This window comes from Camelus ferus, chromosome 10, assembly GCF_009834535.1.
Source record: "Camelus ferus isolate YT-003-E chromosome 10, BCGSAC_Cfer_1.0, whole genome shotgun sequence".
Lineage (NCBI taxonomy): Eukaryota > Metazoa > Chordata > Mammalia > Artiodactyla > Camelidae > Camelus > Camelus ferus.
Genome location: NC_045705.1, coordinates 14,500,201 through 14,517,499, shown reverse-complemented (window position 1 = coordinate 14,517,499; position 17,299 = coordinate 14,500,201).

Below are 17,299 nucleotides of genomic sequence, written 5' to 3'. Positions count from 1 at the left end.
TGGACTAAAGAATATACTCTGAGCTTTACTGAAATTTCAGCATCCAGTGTTTACATACTGATGAAAGGACGTGTATTTTTTCACATAGCTTGTTTCTTGATACAGAGACGGGTGAAAGGCAGTCAGTCGAGGTGGTAAGTCATATGAATGTGTTGGGTTTCAAAAGATGATTATGCAGGATTTGCTTGCTCCACTGCTAAAATTATGCATTAAGTGTGAAACCCAAGCCTTTGCAGTGTGGCTTCTTATGATGCTGTTTGAGCACAAACTTTTATTAAATCACTTTAAGTTGGTGTACTGTAAACTCTGGCAGTGGGTTGTTTTTTTTGTTTTTTTTTTTTTTTTTTTGTAATGTAAGTGCCTGACTTAGCTTTGGTTGCAAAGGCATCCACTTCAAAGAGGCATGGACTTTACGGATGTCTTATGTTTTAAATTCACTAATGAGAAGTGAGCCCACAAATCCCTGGCCCCCACCCTTGACCCCAGTAAAAGCAGGCTCCTAGGCCCACTTGAAACTCTTTCTCTCTGCCTATGACTTCACCGAGGCTCCCGATGTGCCATGCAATTTCCAGGGTCTGTAAGTAATAAATTTTTTTTTTCCAAAGTATCCTGATGGTTATTGCTAAAGGGCACCTTGCAATCATAAAAGAACCACAAGGGCTGACCCAGCCATGACACTGGTTAATTAATAGGCTGAGATCTGCAGAAAACATTTGGGAAGTTGCATGTTCACATCCTGAATATTTTTAAAGCCTAAAAAATTAAAATAAGCAGGACCACACTATTCTTGTATAAAAGTACAATAGGATTGTTGACCTAAAACAAACAGACTGACAGATAGTTTTCCATCAAAGATGGGTTTATTGGGGATCAACAAAGAATTACAATTTGGGGTCTGCAACCGTGGGGAGCCACATGCAAGTTCCTGCTCAGCAAGGGAAGCAGAAAACTTTTATGAGGGGAAAAAGCAAGTGGGGAGGGCTGTAGTAAACAGAGTCCCTGCCTTTTTATTGGCTGGGTCCTTGCCAGGAAAGAACAGGAGTCTTTCTTTTATGATGGGCTCTACTATTGTTGCAGGATGTGAGGGCTCCTCCTGCTAGTCTCCCAACTCTTTTTAATTGAGGTTTCAGTTTATTAATTTTTCTAGGGTATTCAAGACCCAAAGTGTATAGTTTCTGACCACTGTGCAAGCCGTTAGCAGCCCAGTAACTAGTTGAAAGTGCTAGAAAAAATCAGTATTTTATATTTAGCATTAAATTAAATTTAACTCCTAACTTACATCTAAACCTCTTTTCATTAAATCCCTAACAAAACAGAAGTTATTTATTACATCATTACATTTTACACCTAAAACTAATATAACATTGTATCTTAATTATATCTCAATTTTTAAAAAAAAAGATTGTACATTTTATTCTGAGAGTAATGGAAATCCACTGAGGGATTTAAACTAGAAACTCCAAGATATTATTTACCCTTTATAAATATTTCTGTGGCTGCTGCATTTAAAATATAGTTTACTGTAAGGTAATTTGATAGTGTCTATCCTGATAATTTAACAAATTTCAATCCACAGAGATACCCATAGAGATAATTCTCCTTCCATATATTTAACCTAAAGAAACAACAGAAATGCAATTTATTAAAGATTACTGCAGATATCTTCCTCCAGTGATTAATTATGAAATCCAGAGGAAATCAAAACATGTTTTAATAAAGGATTATTAAAGCTATAACACATTCAAAGTGCTATATTCTGTACTAATTAAAAAGGGTTTTTAAGGAACACTTAAGCAGAATGGGAAATTTTTCATGAGTATTACCGAGTGGATTCAGATCATAGTACTATATATGTATGTGACAAGTTCATTTTCTGAGTACTTTTATGTGAGGGTATACACACACAAGTATATATATCAGTCTATCAGTCTGTCAGTCTCTACATATGTTTAGCCATGGTTTAACCTCCAAAAGACTATCTTATTGCTAATACTAATTTTTCCAAATTTTGTCAGTGTCATTAGCCAGCCTAGGTATACTTGCATCGTCAAAGTCAATTAAACATATATGCAACTATCCAGAAAACACAGACAAATGGTGAGAGCAAATAAGGTATCTTGGACACTGAACATATAACTGCTAAAGTACCACCATCAAAAATAGAAGTAAATAAATAAATAAATAGATAAATAGATAATAAATGAATAGAAAGTACAACATTGAAGAGCTACTTTCCTCTGTGGGGCCGAGTTTCGTTTCTTTTCTTTTCTTTTCTTTTCTTTTCTTTTCTTTTCTTTTCTTTTCTTTTCTTTTCTTTTCTTTTCTTTTCATCTGAGAGGACAACTGAATTCACATAATATCAGTCTCTCCATTTTACCTCAGAAATCATCACAAGCAAAAAAAAAAAAATTTCCAGGACAAACCCACTTACTCGTATTAAGAACTTTTTTTTTTTTTCAAACTATACAACATTGCATTAAGGTGCTGTTTTAACAGGCCTGGTGACAGAAGGAACACCCCTCTGTTAGATGGATGGCAAAAATAGCACAGGAGGAGATGGTCCTGAAGTCACAAGTAGCATGAGTCAGCCTCAGATGCAGGGTTCAAACTTTACAGAGGGTGTTTTATCTGCCAAAATAGGAGACATGATGGTGGGGAAATTCTGCACTCCTTCAGAACCTTTCTTTAGCATTTATCCATTGCTTTCTAGTATAAGCAAGAGCAAGAGGGTGTTTAATTATGGCCAAATAAAAATTCTACTGCAGTCTATTCCTAGGAACCTCTAACTCAGGCAAGCGATTTTCGAATTCCCATACTAGTGTTAATTACTTTAACTATCACTATCTAGAAAAACAGTTGAAAATAAAAATGAATGCTTATAATTTCCTAAACAACTCAGGATCTCTCATCAGCCTCTCATGCCATATTTCCATATTCTGTTTCTTTTTATACGTCCTACCCTTGTTTTGCTTGTTTCTTGATTTATGTTTCCTGTAAACAGTGCAATCAACTATACTTTAAGGCCAACTTCTGTGTTATTTACATTGTGTAGTTCAGAAGAATTATAGTCTGTCTTTTAAAAACATGGTTTCAAGGGGAAGGTTACCTGTTTATATCCTTGACTTTGCCTTCCAAATGCTCATTTATCATACTTTTTCCCTTTAATTCTATTTTGCCATGAGTCATTTCAAATTCAGTCGATAAGGCAGCTTTAGGCAAAGAGCATCTGGCATCTTTGAAGCTGTAAACATGATCTAAAGAGTTTTGTCCTCCAACTGTCCCAGTCATCTATCGAATATCATTCACTCTGACATATTGTGTCATTCATACTAATGGATGTAACAGCATTGCAAATGGAAATGCCAAATAAAACTTTTTTTTCTTCTAGCATTGCAAGCAATTTGGAACTACCAAAAGATGAAAATACCTGAATGTAAACTTCCATATTTGAGAGTGTAATTTTTTTAAGTTAAATGAATACAAAGAGACAATTGATACAAAGAGGAAGGCAAGAGTAAACATACACATGGAAAAGTGTTCACCCTTGGGAAGCATAAAAGTTCATGAAAGTAACCCTGAATTACTATTTTACACCAGCAAAGTTATTAGAAAAATCAATTAAAACACATTTCTAACAAAGTTTTAGAAAATTAAGGCATATCGTATCATTAGTATTCAAATTGGTACTTCTTTAAAATATCGAGATAAAAAGTCACAATAATTATAAAGGCATACATATGTAAATACCTGGTGATCTGACCCCATCAATTTATTCTGAAGTTATAGCTCAGCAAATACAATGTGCTATGCTACAAAAAGATGCTTATTAATGAAATATCTATCATTAAAGAAAACAAGCTGGATGTAATTAAAATGCAAAATCATATTGAAATAGAATGTTAGCACCACAGATGTTCACCTGGTCATTAAATGTATATTTATTACAAAGACTAAAGAGAACCATGAAGGGGATAGACTTTTGTAATGTTACATAAAATCATAAAATATATTTATATGATTATCATGTGTGTGTACATACATGTTTTCCCAAAGCAAATGCATAGTGAGAACCAAAAAAAAAAGTAAAGAGATATTTATAAAAGATTTTGGTTTAATATAGCGATGCTATACACAATGCGTGTTATGTTCTGGACTTTGGGAGGGGGTAGGAACATGACTGTCCCTCATCTATATTTTTAGCTCGTAAATATAAGATACAGGGCCTTATTTCATAAGACCACAAACTGAGCTTGATAATGTCCCAAGTCAAAACCATTTAGGACTTCAGCAAGTGTTTTAAATGAACCATTTACATGTTTAACGCTATCCATCTTTTTCTTCTAGGATAGGGTAATCAATAATCTTGATTTGCCTGAGAGAATTTTCTTTTTTTGGCAGTGAAATTCCCAAGTGTTAGGAAAAGCTTCAGTCCTGGGCAAACCAGGATGAGCTGGTCACCCTAAATTCTTTCCTCTTGCTGGAATTCCACTCCTGCCCTCTGTGTTGCAGATTCTCTAACCTGTCTTGAAGAGTAACCAGGTCTTAGTATCCATCTGCAAATGCTTTTAGCCTCCATCTTTGCCCGTATGTTGCTATTAAGTAGAGGTAGCGTTTGTCTCATTAGGTGTTTGGGAACCCTTGGATGGGAGTAGGATGCTAGTGGAGATGGTGGAGTTTGAGAGATAAGCGTCAAGTTGGGGGAAAAAAGAGTCCTTCACTCTGGCTGTGTCCAGTTTTTGTCTAAAACAAAGTAGCTCTTATATCTCAAGGATTTATTTCCTAAACCCCTCCCTGGTCCCACTTCAAGTATACAGGAGGAGCACATCAAGTGTATGGAAGAAAGTTGTACTCTATTCCAGTAAATTCATATACTGACCTTATTGTTCTAAGAGAGCATCTACCCTGTAGTAGCTGATTTTTTTCACACATTTTATCTTCACTTACAGCTAGAGACAGGCCAAACGATAGTGTAAGGTCAAAGGCTAGCTGGTCACTCTTTTAAACGTTTAAATCATAGAACCATATTATTTTACCTTTGTAGATAATAATCATTACTAGTTAAATTCACTTCATATTTTAGGGCACATGAGTACATTTCAAATATCATCATTATGAATTCCTTCTTTATCATGTAAACATGTATGGCATTTTTAAACTAATTTGATGATTAATTACTTCCCCTCTCCCACCCCACCCCTGCTTCCTTTCTTCCCCAGTCACATCTGAAACTTCACCTGACATCTCGTGCTACTTTTAAATCAGAGTAGGGGGCTAGGGGTAAAATATGGAGAAGACGGATCTATGGTTTTCATGAAGTCATGCCTTTCCCCCCAAAGCCAGTCTTGCAAATATCAGATACTTTCCATGCTGTTTTGAGCCTCTCGGGTTACATTTTATGAATACACTCTAGTTAATCAGGTTCCCTAATGCCCAGGAATGTAGCACGTTAAGAGAATGTGCATTCATTGTAATTCTCAGCCTATACACCAATTCTATCATGATACCATTTATCCATACACAATTAAATCAAATTGAATGTAGAAATGAGAAAAAAGTAAACCAAATCCCTTTTAGAAAACAGCCTCATTTTTTTTCTCTTCCTCCTTGAAGATGAACTTTAAAATTTTCTTCCCCAATAATCAGTTTGTATTGGCTTTCTTAAAATGTCCATCATCATCAAACTTAAAAGCATGGATATAAGTTTTTATGAATAAATGTTGAATCATTTCTAAGTATGTGATAAATGGATCATCTTCTAGGCAGTTCATACCTACAAACTGTATCTCTCTCTTTCTACTTCCTCTCCTCTCTTCTCCTCCTCCTCTCTCTCTCTTTCTATTGTCTGTCTGTGTGTCTGTCTCCCTCTCAAAGAGAAAATTCAATATCCAAGTGCAGTGCTCATATTAGCTCATACTTGGGGGAAAAATGCTCTCCCTCTGCATATTCTTTATGCCTCTGTATTTTTTATAGGGGTTCTAAGGGTTTGATTTGGCTTAAAAGTTACAGCAGGTGGATTCAAATCCCAGAAATTTATCATCAGCTGAATGACTCTATAGCTTCTTTTTTTTTTTTTTAGATTTCTAACTGGCTTAATCTGCAGGGTTAACAATATTACTTAGATGAATTTACGCATACTTTAGCCATCCAGCTCAATGCTGTGGAAGGCATCCTGAGTACATCTCCAAGGATGCAACAGCATCCTTTCTCTCAGTTTTCCCCCGGGGGAAGTACACTGGCAGCCATTACTGTGTCCTCTACTTCACTGGATGGCAGTTGAACAGATGGACAAACCTTTAAGAAATTTGAATCAGAGATTCAGAAATGTCCTTTGACTAGAACTGAGAAAATGTAACCTGAGTGTTTTAAATATAGAGAAACAGAAAAAAAAACTCCGTAATGAAGGACTGCATAAAAGGGGTCTCTCAATGAGAAATGCAGAGTAGGGGAAGGGAGATAGCCACGCCTGTTATCTGACTCCTTTCCAATTTGAGATGTTAGTACTCGGTAAATCCAACTCTGCTAAGACTCAGAAGTATCTTAGTATCCCTCTAAGAGATTTCTCTTTTTATTTAAGTAGTTCAAGTATTTTTCTAGAACCTGCGATCCAAACACTATGAAACGTGACAAATGTCCAGGTACAGGGAGTACACGATAAATGTCAGTAAAACTGCCATCTGGTCGCACAAATAATTGGCTTCTTTTTTTCAGAAAAATATTTTGAAAGAAAACATAGAACAGTTTTTCACTGTTATTCCAGAAGTTGAAAAGAACTATATATGGAGTGGAGAAGCTAAAACCCAATATTCGTAACTGAAATTATTACTGTATCTGACTGTGACGAACTTCCAATAGTGATGATGACTGTTTCCCTTCTGCCTTCCCAACATGGCATGAGCTCCTGTCTGCCAGCTGCCATGTGGAAATGTGCATGGAAAGTGGTCCAAGAAAATGTGGTTTTCAGCATAATAGGTTGATACAATGACTACACCGCACAACAGTCATTTGTTATAAATTAATAAAGGACAAAATCAACACTGTGAGAAGGTCAAGAAAGATCAGTCAGTTGTGATTAAAAACTTCCAGTCTATGTTCACACAGGAATTTCTTTACTCGCATATCAGTGAGAGAAACTGCGAAGGGAAGCAGTGTTTACTGAACACAGCAGTAGTAGGAAATTTACACATTGTCTCCTTTAAACATTCCCAAACACATGTAATCAGTTTTCATAATCCTCTTTTCAGATATGTGGAAACTGAGGCTCGCAGCAATGTATGCATTTTATTTCATATTCGCTTGCAGAAATAGGCACTGAATGTGCCATTGCAAGGTTAGATAGTCAAGGCAAGATTTAAATATTTGAAATTCACATCATTAGCTGTCTAAAATCCCTTTGCCCCAAAAGGCAATAATAGCTATAAAATTGTTGTAAACATAGCTCACTATGTAATTCAGTGACCTAATATAGAACCAGCATATAATTAACCACCAGGGGCCTCAGGCTCTTACCTTCTGACAAAATAGTACTCAGATTATAGACTCAGACACATTTGAATTTGTAACCTGTTTCTGACATAGACAAGCTGTGTGACTTTTGATAAATTACTTTAACCTCTATAAAGCTGTATTTGTTTGCCTATAAAATAGGGAAAATGAATATATATATATATATATATATATGTATATATATATATAAAACTCACAGATTTGTTGTGAGAATTAAAATGAGAGGCTAATAATCAGACTACTCACATCAAATATTAACATATAGCAACAAATAAATTCCAATTATTATTATTATAATGAGCAAGGTTGATATATATACACACATAACATACCCATGCATAACATGAAATATGTAACATGATAAAATTATATATATATATGTACACATATATATCCTTTATTTAACTTAGACTTGGAAAAAAGCTCAGAGGTAAGGTTAATGCTCAAATGCAGTAACCATATGAAGTTACTTTTCTGAGATAACAACTCCCTGTGCATTTTGTTTATTTTCTGTTTTATAAGTCCTACTGAATATGACTTTCTGTAAGTTTCCTCAACCCTTTTAGTGGGAAGATTCCACTCAAATTTTCAGTAGGGAAACATTGCCTAAACCATTACTATTTCTTAAGTACATTGTTACTTTTAGTATGTTGGAGAAACTATTTTGAAGTTAAAATATTTTCTGTCTCCATAATTCTCTAAACTACATAAAATCCAATTAATTATTTTTCATAAACACAAGAACAATTTTTTCACAAATTCCTCATTTAGCTGCTTTTAATATTATTTCACCTGGTTTCCTAGATGTCATCCAGGGAAACTGACCAAATCAAAATATATTCGGGACTGCCAAGACCCTCCCTTTGAACAAGTGTAACTAACTGTGGAATGATCCACAGCGATGTGAGGATTTCTTTTCATTAAAGTTAATATCAGACAGTATCTAGCAATCTGGCTTACTTTACTATAATCCAAAGAAATTTTTGTCTGAAGTTTTCTAGTAAATTGTGCAGAGACTCTTTGTCTTAATGATGCAAGAGGATGGAAAACCTAGTCATAAAATATCACGGCTGAAATACAAAATCATTGTGCCTAATAGAGTATTGATTGAAGTGAGTAGAAATATGGAAAAACAGTTGGAAGTATTCCTGGGACATCTGAAAATCTAAGTAACATTCCATCTGAGATTTTAGCAAAGCATGCAGGCAGTTCTCTTAAGAGTTGCCGTCACTTCATTTCAAGCTGTTCCTAGGAAATAAAAATGCTGCCATATGATATGCAAAAGAGAGCTCCTGGAAACAGAAGTTCGCCTCGGCTTAGCAGCACAAAGAGGGTACCAAATGGTACTTTGGGCAATGTCAGCCTTTTAGTTTTCCTTTGTTTTGTTTTGTTTATTTTCCCTGCAATTCATGAATTCAAGCTTTTGCTTCTGCTTCCAATCCTTTGACTACACATTAAACAGCTCTTCTCTTTGATCATAAGTTTCTACAGAGCTGTTTTTTTCATATGTCAAATTTGTTAACAGAGGCTGCTCTATGATATTATATTAAAGATTAATTGAGCAAGAATTTATTATGTAAGAGTCCTTAGTCATCAATCAATACATGATCACAATCGTTATTTAATTTGAATCACTTTAAAAATGTTTTAACCCCTAATTCTAGAGTTACTGCTTTTCTACTACTGGCTCCCTAGAAATTTAGATCAGGCCTGGAAACAAACTTAGAATTCAGTTAAAAAAAAAAAAGAAGAAGAAGAAGAGCTAATAATAATGTAGTTTTCTGGGGAGAGGGAAGCCTGGGGATCTGAGTGGCGAGAGAGGTGAGGAGGGCTGGTTTGTCTGGGATGTGCAGATGTGGGAGTCCCGGGGTAGGAAGAAGGGTTGGGGTAGGAGAATAAGCAAGGTGGAGCTCTGTGAGTTATCGATCAGTTATCGGCCCTCAGGACTGGCAGGATACACTCTCCCAGAACTCTCTACCTTCCCAGCTTCTAGTGCTCAGTGCCAAGAGGTGAGACTTGGATGCTGTGAAATATTTAGATTTCAGGAAGCGGTGAAAAATAAGTTTTTGTAAATAAAAAGTGGATCTTTCTTCCAAAAAGAATTATTTTTCTGTGCTCTCCTATACCATAGTTGGTAACAATTTTGTGGTGTCTGTAATTCTTACATTTTAGAGTAGGATGGAATGTTAGACATACTTCTTTATAGGTTAAAAGATTAAATAATTTCTCTAAAGCATGTAAAAGAAAGAAATCAATAGAAACAGAGACATAATTTATGATAGAATAAATAGAAAATGATATTAAAACAGTTAATATAATTATAATCAATATGTTCAAGAAGGTAGGAGAAAGCTTGAGTATGATTAAGAAAAACAGGGAAGGTATTTTTAAAAAACTCAATCCTCATTAAATTTTTAGAGAATGTATGAGTTTTTAAAAATATACATTGAATATAATGATAATACATTAGACACTGAAGAATAAAAGATTTTTAATGCATCTGAAGAAATAGCAACAAAATACTTAAAATTTTTAAACGGGACATTAGGGCTTTTATAACCACAAGCAAAACTGTCCTACTGCTGTAGGATACTTTTAAGCAGCCTGGTAAACATAAAATGAGAGTCTCCAAAATAGAAAAGAGAGAAAGGAGATAGAAGAAAATGTTTTAAGAAATATCGGTTGAAAAATTTTCCCCCAAAATTGATTAACACTTATAAATACTCAGATCATAGTTCACAGCAATATCAATTAAAATCTCAGCAGGTTTAGATTCAGAAATTCACCCGCTGATTATAAAATACATGGTGAAATGCAAAGGACCTATAATAAGACAACTTTTAAAAAATAAAATTTTAGAGGAATAACATTACTGTTTTTAAAACTTGTGATAAAATAGTAATAGCATTTATGAAATAAGAATGTTAAGATATAAGCCAGATGGAGAAACACAAATACCTCATGGTACCACTTAGATGGGGAAATCTAAAAACAAAAACATAAACTCCAACTAGTAGAAACAGAGCGTAGAAGAGTGAGTCCTAGGGACAGGGGGTAGGGAAATAGGGAAAGCTTGGTAAAGGGTACAAACTTTCAGTTATAAGATGACTAAGTTCTGAGGATCTACTGTATAGCATGGTGATTACAGTTCATCATACTGTGTGGTGTACTTGAAATTTGCTGTGTTCCCAATCATCCTCCCCAAAAAAAGGAGAGAGAAAGAAAAAGGAACTATGTGAGGTGATGGATGTGTTAATTAACTTGAAATTAACTTGATTATTGGAATCATTTAAATACATATATATTTAAAAGAGAGAGACATAAGAGAGAATTGAAATGCATATAATTGTTTTGATCATTTAACGTTTTTACTTTCATGATAAAAAAAAATTATCTCTGCACAGGTGGTGTAGAACAAGAATTGTGAGTAGCTTAAAAAAACCTCGGCATAATCTGAAAGAAGAATCCAGCCCAGATGCAAAACAGAGGCTGTTCTCTTTATAACCTTGCTGAAAGCAGATTTGGAACCCTACTGCACAGATTTCCATATAAGATAGATAAGTAGGAAATAGATGCCACTTAACAGTAACTTTTTGAGTCAGCTTGACTATTTCCCAGAAGGAGATCATAAATAATTATAAATTATGATTAAATTGAAATAAACTCCTAATTATAAGAGGCAAATTAACTATGATATGGTCCGTGTCCAAGTACTGGTTAAAACTGCCAATGAACTGGCTCTTTGTAACTAGGCTACTCCTGTGTGTTTTGGGGGAGAGAGGCATAGGTTGAACAGTATAATGTGATGCCTGGTACATAGTAGGCATTCAAGAAATGGTATCTATGGAAACCATATTCATTGCTCATTTTAAGAAGTTGGAAATACAAGTTTTCACATCTGCATCTTATTTCCTTCCTGTCACTCGTAATTCTCCAGCTCCTAGTTTTATATTTAAAAGTGTATTCACCTATTTTACTGAATATACTACTTTTAAACAATCTCACTTTTTTAGTATATGAAATAAAAGTATAGAAAATATATATACTAAAAAGTATTGTTAGAAGGGTGATAGCCTAAGATTAAATTATTTGAATATTTAAGAAAGGAAAACTATTTAAAAATCACATACTACCACATAAAAGCCCAAAAAGAACAGTAAGAACATGGGAAAAAAGTCTTAATGGAAAAGGATAGGGGTAAAAAATAAATGTATATCTTCTCCAAACTTTTAGACACATCGTCTCAAACAGAGCAAGTTTTTCAGTGGTTGCATCAGTAGAGCTCACTTAAGCTCAAACAAAAATCAGAGATCTACACAGATTCAAGATAAAAATGGTTTCTGAGGCCATGCAGTCCATTTTTTATGGTTTGAATATGATGTTCTACTTGCTTCACGATATATTTGCCCGTCTGTTTTTAAATGTCAAATACTACAAACAGGCAACTTATCATTCAACACAATCAGCAATCAACCAGGTCTCAATTTCACTAGGGCTTGCCCTTTGAAGAATCCATATAAATGTACTGCATAATAATGTACATTTCTGATCCCCAAAATGAGTGAAAGATGCTGCTCATGTAAATGTCCAGGTGCCTTCATTGAAAAAAGCAAAAATTTTATCCAGGTTTTTTAGAATGTTTGAATATTTACTGAGAAAAATAAGTTTACTTTTGAAACAAGTTTAAATTAGAAAAATTGAATTTAGAGAGAAAAACTATGCACATTTCTATCATTTCTAATATGTCCTTTCAAATCTTAATAAAGATGTCTCTAAATTCTGCTGGAAGGTGAAGACTGGGCCCTTAATAAATATCTTCTTATTCCAAAAACATTCTAAAAATGGACACAGTCATTCTGCTACAAGATGGTCCACACACCATATACACTCTGAGATTCCTTTCTCAATCCTCTGTACTAAACATATAATTTGTTCCTCTACTTTAGTTCAATACATATAATGAATAAGAAGGAATTTCTGAGTCACCTTGTCTCAGGTCTTTCTCTTAGGGTATCATATCCTCAGTAAAACTACATACTACCAATAAGATAAATTTTTGTTAGTTAGAAACCTGTTTAGCTGTAAGTAACAGAGTACTTAACTAACAACTATTTAAACAAATATAGGTTTATTTTTCTCACCAGGAATCTTTGCAATTGTTGATTCAGCTGCTCTGTGTTGCCAGCAGGCATACAACCTCTTTCATTGTTTCTTCTCCGTCATCTGAATTGAACTGGAGTTTGTCCTCATTTTTGTTCTTTCGTAGCCACAAGATGGCTGCTGGCAGCTACAGATTTCACATCAGTCTGCAAGACACTAGCTATGGCTCTGCCCTCTTACCAAAAACAAACAAACAAAACCCCAATAAACCAAACCAAACCAAAATAAAACAAAAAACTTTTGAAGACTCCAATTGACTCCTGTTGGCAGATTTTCAGTTAGACATCATTGTCCAGAATTTAGTTATATGGCCAACCCTAACTGCAGGAGAGCATGGTTGTTGAAAGTAGCTTAGGACATTATCTTTCCATCACATAGGAAGCTGACATGTAGGGGAGGTGAACAGTGTGTAGGTTTCCAACCGGATCTCAACACAATAGTATTTTATTCTGCAGGGTTATTGTGATAATTATATGAGAATGTGTATTTTTCTGTCACAAACTGTGTTTTCAGTGATTCTTAGTGCCATGATATTAGCTATAGTTGTTTACCTGCCTTAATCGATCATATTATGTTTCACTTAGTTCATTTATGCATATTTGGATACCTCACACTATTTGGAACAATGAAGATGAAAGACATATCTTGACAATCATAGCTTTTACATATAAACTTTTTTTTTCTCTCTTTTCTTTTCTGTTTTTTTAACTTGTAGTAATCATCACTTTGTATGAATCATTAACACTCGCTGTAAAATTTATAATTAGACTGTAAACTTTGTGGGACTTAGCACTATAGGTATCCCTGTCTCAGTTAATTCTAAATTATCAGTGTTCTTTCTGTTTAAAAAAAAAAAAAGGCAAAAGAATTGGCCAAGTATGTCTCAAGATCTTGCAAAAATTTACACTTCACATCACATAAGCAAAAGATTATTTGCTTAACTAGATTCCCCAACATTCTACCAGCTTTTTCTTTAGGAAGACAAAACCTCTAGTTTCTTCCTGGCTCATAGAAAATTCACTGATTTATTCCCTTTTTCAAAGAGGTTTTTTCGATATTCTCTCTCTGATCCTTAAAGAAAAGAACATTTTTGTGATGCAGAAGGGGAGGAATTAAATACAAGTAAAAATTGACATTTTTATTGGCTATATGCTAGATAACTAAAAGCTATAATTTTAACATTTATAACTAAGAATAAATCAAAGTAAAAGATATTTTCAAAGACATAATATTCTTGCAATCAGATTTGGAGAATGAAATGGACTTATGAATGAAAGAAACTGCAGAATAGGTCAAGTCATAATATAGCACACACCTAATAGTCAGAGCCCTTCCAAGAATTCTGAGTGCCATAAATGTTGCACCAATGGCCATGGAGACCTCTGTTTTTCATCAGAAAATTAGTAACAATTGTTAGAAGACTTCTAAACTCCCTTTTCTTTTTAATCTGGGATATTTATGGCTTTGTAAACTATAAGGATGTAGATCTTTATTTATTGCATGGCAGAACATAGGAACTCAATAAAAAAAAAACTATTGAATGTATTAATAAAATTCAAATGTGGAATAATCTAAAACTGAGAGGAAAAACTTCTAGAAGACTATACAACTTACTTTTTAGGTCTTGAATTATCTACACTCAAACAATATGCCAAAGTTCTTGGTATGCTGTTGCTTGTAAACTTGTCCATCTCTGGGAATTCTTTGAAACTTATTTAAAGATACAAATATATCAACATCCAGAGAACACAATTTACATATTTACTCTTCTCTAAGCTTAGGTAATCACCAGGAATCATGATAAATCTAGGTAAGACTCTGGTACACACAAAAGACAATTAATAAATGCAAACTAGTGAGCTGATAGCAAACAATATAAAGGTAGAAACTCAATGCAAAGAGGCTCAAATTTCCTGTCTTAAAAAAAAGTGACCTTCATGTGTATCAATTCAGAATAATTACATATTAAGAGAAGACATGAGATTTTGGATAATTACTAAGTAAGAGGTTCTCACCCTTGGTTCTGACCATTGAATTCACTTAGATTGAACCCAAACACCTGCTACTCCATGGAATGTTTAAAACTTGTGTCAAATCTCTGAAAAATAGACATCTAGCCTCTGTGCTTGAAATTTAATGATGGTCAAAACTTTTATTATTAAAAAGTCTAAATCTGTACATTTCAGGCAATACTTATTGCAGTCCAGGGCCTAAATGCCACAGAAAGCAAATCCAGTAAGTAACCCAATGACCTAATGCTCTCTGAGAATTTTACACATCTCATTCTACCTCCCTAGATATTTCTTTCTCATTGGAGAACTGAAGAATTTAATGAACCTGCTCTTAAATTCCCTTAGTTCCATGATGTGTGATCTATGAAAAATGAAAAATGAAAACTGAGAAACAACTTTTGACTCAGGAGACTGTGAGTCATATTGACCTATAAAGTTCACATTTTTAACAACATTTATTAGCAAAGATTTTAACACTGGCATTTGTAGACCTCTTAATCTCTGGAACAAAGCTTCAGATATGACTCACATAGTTATATTTGACTCCAAAGTAAGTACTTTCTATATTTGTTCAACTTAATTTTAATTAATCATTAATTATCACCAACAACCTGGGTAAGAGCTCAGTCAGTACAGAGACAATTCATAAATACCAATTAGCAAACTAGCAATATTTATCAGAGATGTTAGGAGTTTGCTATTGAAAAGAGATTCCAAATTCCCCATGAACTTTAAAATCCAGGGCCACTGGATTTTACAGATTAACTGAGTTACAGAATCCTATCATTGTAAGGAACTTTAGTTACTATCTAATCCACCACTTGCCATGACATGCCTAATACTGCTTCTAATCCCTCTGACCAAGGCTTTCCTCAGCCTTTAAGTAAGCACCCAACTTCTTTACTACAGTGATTAAATATTCACAAAAACACGGGTGGAAATAGGCTGTTTGGCAAAGTTCAGATAAAGGGGTAATCAAGAGTAGTGGTTCTGAGAGTGGTAGAACAAGGGAAGATTTTAATTAAATCTTCATAGAGGTGCGGATTTAAACTCATACCACACACTTAGTTTATCTCTATTTGAGAGAAAAGAAAACTTACAAATTCTTCATACTGTCAAAGAATTACTTTCAATTATCAATGTTCATTAAAATATATATATAATGCATAAAACATTTCTGATGATTCAGTGTGTGGAATGGGATGACAAAAGATCATTTCACCTACTGACAGTAGTTTGATGTCCATAGAAAAATAAATTTTTAAATTAAAATGAATCCTCAAAAGCACTGAAAAAGATGCTATTTAAAATTGCATTTTTATTAAGGAAATATTTTACAAATATTAAAGAAAAACCACTTATAGATACTTCGTGAACAGTAAGTGATCTAGTATCCCCCAAATACATTTATACAGACAGAAAGCCTTCATTATTTTGAGAATTACACAGAATCACACAGTTAAATGGGAACTTAAAATATTATATACCAAATCATCAATTAAAGCAGTTATTATAGCGACTAAAAATATTGAGTATAGTATTCATGGACTTTGTATTTAGCCTAAAATCTGAAGCAGACTTTTTCCCTACTGATTGGCTTCTGGGTCTTTATTAGAGTAATGGTTAGGAAAAAATTAAAAGAGGAGATAGAGAGAAAGGGAAAGTGATCATGGGGATAAGAAATAGTGCAAGACGTATTTGCTGAAAACTGTCAGAATGGTTGATATAATGCAGGAATCCACAGGATAAAGAAACCCAATGCTAATTATGAATAAAAACAAATCCAACATACAATCCATTAGAACATATCATTGTGATAATTCAGTAAACACATTACAAAGAAAAAATCCTTAAAATCAGTCAGAAAATAAATACAGACTATCAAATAAGCAACAAGTAGAGTTGTGCATGACTTTGGAACATAATCAGTAGAGTCCAAATATAGTCTAATTGTATTTTTACAATGCTGAAATAAAGTATCTACCAACCCAGAATTTTATTCTTATAGCAAATGTCCTTCAAGAACAAAATACAGTTTTAGAAAACCAAAAAATTCAGAGCTTTGCAATCAGCAAAACTGTATCAAGGGAGATACTAAATAATATTCTTCCAGTCAGGGAATATGATTTCAGTTGCAAGTTCAGAGATATAGAACAGAAAATGACAACAGTGAGAGCATAAACTTCAGGTAGTCACTAAACAAAATAGTAAATAAGGTATATAACATCCAAACAAATACAGAGAAAATACTTTTTAACATAGTCAATTACCAAGAATGCAAGTAAAGGTAGAAAGATAGGAAAAATAGAAAACACATAGTAAGATGGTAGATTTAAGCCCCAGTGTATCAGTGATTAAGTTTAGTTAAATCATCTAAATTCTCCAATTCTGAACAGATTAAAAAATACCATATGGATTTTAAAAAGATACAGCCATTTAAAATATAAAGAAAAAGGCTGAGAGAGAAATGATAAAAAATTGCATACCATACAAATGTTAAAAATATGTATGTATATATCATATGTAATATACATGTATGTATTATATATAACATGATATATATGATAAAGTAGATCGTCATACAGAAATCATTACTAGAGATAAAAAGAACATTTTATAATATT